The following is a 7,347-nucleotide window of genomic DNA, read 5'->3' as shown; positions in this document are numbered from 1 at the left end:
ATGGGGGAGCCCCATAGGGAGAACCAGGACTAGGTGGCCAGGATCCATTTAGTCCAGAGGCCTAGACAGAGCCTGGCCTGGCACTGAGGGTGGCCCCCTCAGCAGGAGGCCGCCCCACAGGAAGGGTTTCTGCCTTCCAGCTTTCCAAGGCAACCAGGCAGGGAAGAGGGCAGTTCTGGTGTCAGTCCTGATGGATGTACCTCTGCTGTGAGGACTCAGAGCAAGCAAAAAGCCAGCTGTAGTACTCTGCTTCTGGGGGCCAGTTTGGACTTAATGAGGGTTGGGCAGGAGCCTGGGATGACAGGACCCAGGATAGTAAAGCCTGTCACCAACAGACCCAGTTTAAGTTCACCAACCTGAGTCAGCAAGTGGAGCCTTGGGCTGTGAAAGGGCCATGAAGGGGGAGCTCTCAGAGGCTGGCTCAGGGTACAAAGGGTTTAGTGTGGGAGAACTGCTCTGAAGAGATGTTTCCATGGCACCCACAAAAGTCAATGGACACATTGTATGAGAGAGACCTCAGGTCCAGCCTCTCCCCTGTGGTAGGAAGGCAGTGGGAGAGAAGGAGCCCTGCTCTTTTGCTCCAAAAATATCCCCTGTGGGGTGGCAGGCAGGGGGTGGGAGCGTATCAACCTGTCCTCCTCTGCAGACAAGGGTGCAGCTGTGGGGGTGTTCCCAGGACCCGACTTCTCCAGGCTAGGGCTGAAACATACAGCTATTTGATCTTTCTGTCTTAGGGGGTGTTCATTGCTGGAGGGGACCGAAAGCTGAGAAACACCCTTTTTGTGTACTTTCTCCAAACCTGAGCCAGTAAGTCTGCTCTCCCTCCGCTGAGTCATCCTGAAAAACTGCAGGGTTTGGTGCCAAGTTCAGAGAAACGGGAGGCCATTTGTAAGTTACACGGAGCTCACTTTTCACCAAAGCGCCATGGTAGCTAGTCGACCTGGCTAGTGCTGTGACAGAGCTGCCAACAAAACGTTCTGGCGGTGACCTCGCTGAAGGAGGATGCTGAGGAGCTCTGAGAAGAGGGCTTCCTGCCAGGGTCCTCACCAGTTGAGGTGTAGAAATGGGGGCAGAGGAGTGAATGCTGCTTCAGATTATCCAGTGTGCTGGGGGCTGGGACCCAAGGTGACAGCTCACAAAATGCCTGGGCAAGGAAGACAGAAAGAGGGGCTGAGGGCTGAAAGCTGGCTCGGCAGTTAAAACACTTGCTGTTCAAGCATGACTAGACCCCCACCAGGAATCTTTGCAGAAGCCAGTGTGAGTGGTGGCCCGCCTCTCAAGGCAGAGACATCAATCCAGATCCCCTGGAGCAAGCTGGCTAGGAAGACCAGCTATGCTGTAGGTTTAATTAAGAGACCTTGTCCCATGAAACAAGAGAAGCAACCTTTGGGCTTCTACGTAGGGGCCACACATGTTCATGTGTACCTATACACATGAAAAACCATATTATGTGTGTGCTCACACACACACACAGAGGGAGAGAGGGAGAGAGAGAGAGAAAGAGAGAGAGAGGGAGAGAGAGAGGGAGAGAATGAAGGAGAAGAGAAAAAGAAAGAGGAGAGTAGGGCAGCCAGGATGGAGAGGCCTTGGGAAAGGCATAAAGATTCCACTTATGGTATGCAGGGGAGTGCCCACTCCGGGTTTCCCAAAAACAAAAGTCCCTACAGTTCTGACTTGGCAGCAGTTACCATCTTTTTGTGGTGTAAAGATATTCTTTTTTTTTTTTTTTAAGATTGATTTATTATTATGTATACAGTGCTGTACCTGCAGGTACACTTATACTCCAGAAGAGGGCACCAGATCACATGGTTGTGAGCCATTATGTGCTTGCTGGGAATTGAACTCAGAACTTCTAGAAGAGCAGACAGCGCTCTTAACCACTGAGCCACCTCTCCAGCCTCTATAAAGAGACTCCTGTGGTTCCCCCATGAAGGTGCCTGGTGCTGATGCGGGAAGGGTCTGGTGCTGACGGCCTCTGCAGCTGGCCCCATACATTGCTGTATCTCCCCATCCAAGCACACATTTGAGACTTCAGAGAATGTCTGGGAAATTGGCTAAGTCCTTCCTTCCCCTGTACTTCCCGAAGAGCATCTGGCACCTGGTTCCTGTTCCTTGGTCACCAATCAAAGGAGTTCCTCTCAGGGTTTAGCTGAACTCTCTGCCCAGCTGCAGAAACAAAAATGTGAGATCAGTGGTACAAAAACCAACCAAACAAAAATCAAGTATTCCAAATGTGAATTTGAGTAGGGTCACCCAACCTTTCTCAACTCTAGTTCTTTATAATATGAGGGACACAGTGAGGATGGGGGTTCGGGGGGCTTCGCAGGGCTTTTCTGTCTATCCAAAGAGGCCCTGCTAGTGTTTGAGTCATTACTTCCCTGGGAGAAACTGTGAAGTTTGAGAGGTCAGGGGAAAGGTGACACCGTTGACCCAACATCCAGTAGAAGATCTAGGACTAAGTGGAGCCGGTAGATGTGTGAGCCACGCCTACATGTTTCGGCCATCTTTTCTGAGCCCCCTGTAGCAACAGGCTCCCTCAGACACCTTGAAATGGAGATGAGGGAGCCGGAAGTTCCCTACAATGGGCTTTAGAGTTAATGTGGGGGCTGGGGAGAAGGGCTCAGCGGGAGTGAGAGGGAGTGAGAGTGGGAAATCGGGTGACCATGATCACAACACATATACATGTATGAAAGTATCAAAATTTGAATTTTAAATTTTTATTTTTTTTTCCTTTATGTGTATGGCTGTTTTGCCTGCCCACATTCTCTGCACACCACTGTGTGCAGTGTCGATAGAGGCCAGAAGAAAGTACTGGATCTCCTGAGACAAGAGTTGTGAGCCACTAGCTTTTTCCCTCTAGGTAATGGGTGACTCTTGTAGGCATAGTGTCGCAGGACAAGGCACACAAAAGCCCGTTTCTTCAGGGCTCAGACTAGCAGACTGGAACTATGTTGATAGGAATCAGAATGGTAACCTTAGGAGAGGATGTCACAGGGGTGGGGCCACCGGACGATGCTGAGATGCTCCAGGCGTCTAATGACACCAGCCTGTACAAAGTCACTGAGCCACACACCTAAGATGTATGCTGTGTACTGTCCAAAGGCCACTTAAATGATTTTTTTTCTTTTTTAAGAAAAGAGCACAATGTCTTTCTGAAGTTTTTTGCATCTGATTGAAGTTATAGGCTATGAAGGCCCTGACTCCTAGAATGTTTTAGACGGACAAGGGGTTCGTTGAAGACTCTGCAGGCTGTGCAGTTTCTATTTTGCTCTGCTCTTCCAGATCCATATCTGATGCTGAGCTCCAGACGACTGATGTCCTACCCTGCATGTTGGGGACTACTTTGACTTATATTATGTTTTTGAAAATATTTTTATTTATTGATGTCTGCATATATGTGTACAATATATTTTGATCATATCCACCACCACCTCTCTCTCTCTTCTGATTCTCCCTGGACAGCCGCTCCCATAACTGCCCCCTTCCCAACTTCATACCCATTGATTTATTTATAACCCACTGAGTCCATTTAGTGCTACCTGTGTGTGTAGTGTAGTGATGTAGGGTCACCCACTGGAGCTTGGGCAGCCTACCACTGGCCACACCCCCAAAGAAAACTTCCTATCCCTCTCCTGGCAGCTATCAATGACCTCGGCTCCTCGGCTAGAGGAGGGGCCTCAACCTGAGGCTTGTCTTCTGTCTGTATCAGCACAGGGTGTACCAACCCCAGGGGCCTAGGACTTTAACAATATGTGAGGCTGCCCCCCTGGACCCTCTGTTTATTTTTTTAAAACGCACCCTTAAGCCAGGCATGGTGGTGCATCCTTTAATCCCAGCACTCGGGAGGCAGAGGCAGGCAGATCGTTGTGAGTTCGAGGCCAGCCTGGTCTACAAAGTGAGTCTAGGACAGCCAAAGCTACACAGAGAAACCCTGTCTCGAAAAAACAAAACAACCCCCCAAAACTCCACCCTTTTCTTTATGTTTATTTATTTATTTGTGTGTGTGTGAGAGTGTATGTGTGTTAGTGTATAAATGTTGTGGTGTGCATGGGTAGGTGTACGTCAAAGGACATGAGAGCGCCACAGGGACTCTGAGTTCAGGTCATCAGCTCAGCAGCAGGCACTGTACCCACTGACCCACCTCACTAGGCCCTGGTGCTGGTGCTTACTTTAAAGCTCTGCTTCTGGCTAGGGAGATGGTTTAGTAGGTAAAGTGCTTGTATGCCTTCTAAGCACGAGACATCAGTCTAATCCCCAGAACCTATGTGCAAAGTGCTGCTAGTGGTGGCACAGTTTGTAATCCCAGCCCTGAAGAAGTATAGACAGGTGCATCCTGGGAGCTAACTGGCCAGCTAGCCTACTTGGCAAGTGCTAGGCTAATAAGAGACCCTGACTCAAAAATAAAGGGTAGAGGGTGTTCCTGAGGAAGGACACACAAGGATGTCCTCTGCCATTCAATTGCATGTGCACACATACAAACACACACACACACACACACACACACACACACACACACACACACACACACACGCACACAGAGGCCCCACTCCAGCAATGCACCAGGAACAACCACATTGAAGCATATGTAATATGATTATAATTTATAATAATAGGCATATGTTACATATATGTAAATATGTTCATTAGCATATAGATCACACAGCCGGTTCTTGATAGTCTCAGGGGCATGGGTTCAGAAGTTCCAAGAGCATCAATGTCTGGAGGCTGTTGTGTTCTTATATAAAGTGCCATGGTATCTGCATGGAGCCTACACACATCAGTGGATGACTTCTAACAGCTAACACAACAGGAGTGCTATATAAACAATTGTTATCTTGTATTGGTTAGAAAATAATGACATGCAGAAAATTACTCTATGCGTGTTTGGTACAGATGGAAATTTCTTCCAAATATTTTAAGTAAAAGGTATGCCTATGAACAGCTGTTCTATATGTGCATATTTTTTATATTTCAAAATATTTATAAATGATTTTTACAATTGTGTTTGTTTGTTTGTTTGTTTGTTTTTCAAGACAGGTTTCTCTGTGTGTAGCCTTGGCTGCCCTGAACTCCCTCTGTAGACCAGGCTGGCCTTGAACTCACAGAGATCCACCTGCCTCTGCCTCCTGAGTGCTGGGATTAAAGGCGTGTGCCACCACCGCCTGACTATCTTTTCTTTTTTAATGATAGGATACATACTACATGCTCTTTCTTAGCAATCCCTAAGTGCCAATCAAGAACATTATGAAAGAGGAAATGTTTCTTTCCATTCATTTTGCAAACATAATGAAATTCTCAACATACTTTAAATATATTAGTTAATCAAGTGGGCATCATGTACTACTTTGGAGGCATTTAATTAGAAATTTATTCACTTTGATTATGCATTTTCTTCTTTTTTTAAGGTTATTGGGTTGTTTTTATTTTAAATTCTTCTCTCATGTATTACATCCCAGCAGCAGTTTTTCCTCCCTCGACTCCTCCCAGCCCCTCCCCCACCTTCCCCTTTCCCCCATTTCCCTTTAGGAAAGAGCAGGGCCCCCCAGGGACATCAACCAAAGATAGCACAACAAACTACAGTGAGACTAGGCACAAACCCTCATATCAAGGCTGGATGAGGCAATCTAGTAGGCGGAAAAGGGTCCAAGAGCAGGCAAAACAGTCAGAGACACCTTCCACTTCCACGGTTAGAAGTCCCACAAAACCACCAAGCTATATAACTGTAACACATGTGCAGAAGACCCAGCTCACATACATCCCTCAACATCCGTGATTGTCGCTTTAGTCTCTGTGAGCCCCGTGACCCTGCCTCATTGATTCTGTGGGCCGTGTTCTTGTGGTGTCCTCCACTCTTATGGCTCCTACAGTCTCTCCTCCCCCTCTTCTATGGGGCTTTCCCGACTCAGCTTAGTGTTTGTCTGTGTGTGGGTCTCTGCATACACTCCTCGTGGGTCTCTGCATTCGCTCCTCGCAGTTGCTGGGAGATGCCTCTCTTGACAGTTGAGCTAGGCACCGATTTGTGCGTATAACAGAATATCAGTAGGAATCATTTCATTGACTTTTTTTTTCCTAGTGGTGTTTGGTTCTATCCTGGGCCCCTGGGATGTCCAGCCTCTGGTACCTGGCCATCTAGGCAGTGTCAAGCACGGGCCTCCGCTCATGGCATGGGCCTCAAGTTGGACCAGTCATTGGCTGGCCACTCTCACAAGTTCTGTGCCACCATTACGCAGCATATCTTGCAGGCAGGACAGATTGTAGGCTGAAGGTTTTGTGGCTGGGTTGATGTCCCAGTTTCGCTGCTGGGAGCCTTGCCTGGTTGTAGAAGATGGTAGCATTTGGGGGACAATGTAGGAATCTAACGCAGTAAAAACTCCCTGGAATCTATGAGAGTGACCCTAGTGAAGATGCCTAGTACTGGGGGATACAGAACCCGAGCAGTTTTATTCTTATATTTTGGAACAAATTATTCAACCAGAACTCAGATTATTCTGTGAGAGTAGAAGCCAGTTGACAAACGGGCTCTAGTTGGAAAACCAACTTTCTGGCCTTGTGGGTGAGCCCAGCCAGGAGCTTTGTGAGAAAAGGCCAAGTGTAGCTGAGGTTTACAGGGCAGGGAGCATATAGTTGAGGAAGTAATGACGGGATGGTGTCAGAGACAGTGGGCTACTTCTCAGTGCACCGATAGCTCTTTTCTAGCCTGAGGAGATGGAAATGTGATCTTTAGCCCAGAATACCTTTGGATTCCTGGACTGAATGTGAATGTAGTGACTCACCTTAAAAAGTTCCCAGGCTGGGGAGATGCTCAAAGGGTAAACTGACTGCTGCCCACTCCTGAGGACCAGAGTCTGCATCTACAACCCACATAAATGCCAGGTGAGGAGCGTGCCTACCTGCAATTCCAAAGGCAGAGGCACTGGAACAAACGGCCATCTAGCCCAGCCAATCTGCAAGCTTTGGGTTTAATGGAAAGATCCTGTCCCAAAATGTATGATGGAAAAGCAATCAAGGAAGATGCCAGCATCAACCTCAGGCGTCCTCACACACATGCCCGCACACACATGCCTGCACACCACACACTCATACACAAGAATAAACAAATCGATGGCAAATATTAAAAAGTTTGCTCATGTGATAGACCTAAACTGAACTGAAAACATACCGTAGGTATAGTGAAATGAAAAAAGCAGATCTTATCACACAGCAAGTGGGAACATACACATGCACGCATCTGCATACACACTCCTAAGCACACAAGCATTGAGAACATGGTAGAAAACACAACCATATCTGGGGAGAAGAATTCTCTGGGTGCTTGCAGCCTGTGAGTGGGGCCTGGGCATCCATCTC

The 7,347-nt window shown here is 47.8% G+C and overlaps 1 long non-coding RNA gene across 1 annotated transcript; it reads right to left on the bottom strand.

The window, feature by feature from the left end:
* Positions 1-533: 533 nt before the first annotated feature.
* LOC311588862 lies at positions 534-6,844 on the bottom strand. The gene is made up of 3 exons (XR_014776346.1): positions 6,774-6,844; positions 2,099-2,166; positions 534-1,144 (listed from the first exon to the last, which is right to left on the bottom strand). It is a non-coding gene; the product is annotated as an uncharacterized lncRNA (long non-coding RNA).
* Between the last annotated feature and the right edge of the window lie 503 nt (positions 6,845-7,347).

This window comes from Acomys minous (genome assembly GCF_964271855.1).
Source record: "Acomys minous genome assembly, chromosome: 17".
Lineage (NCBI taxonomy): Eukaryota > Metazoa > Chordata > Mammalia > Rodentia > Muridae > Acomys > Acomys minous.
This window is presented reverse-complemented; position numbering and strand designations above follow the sequence as displayed.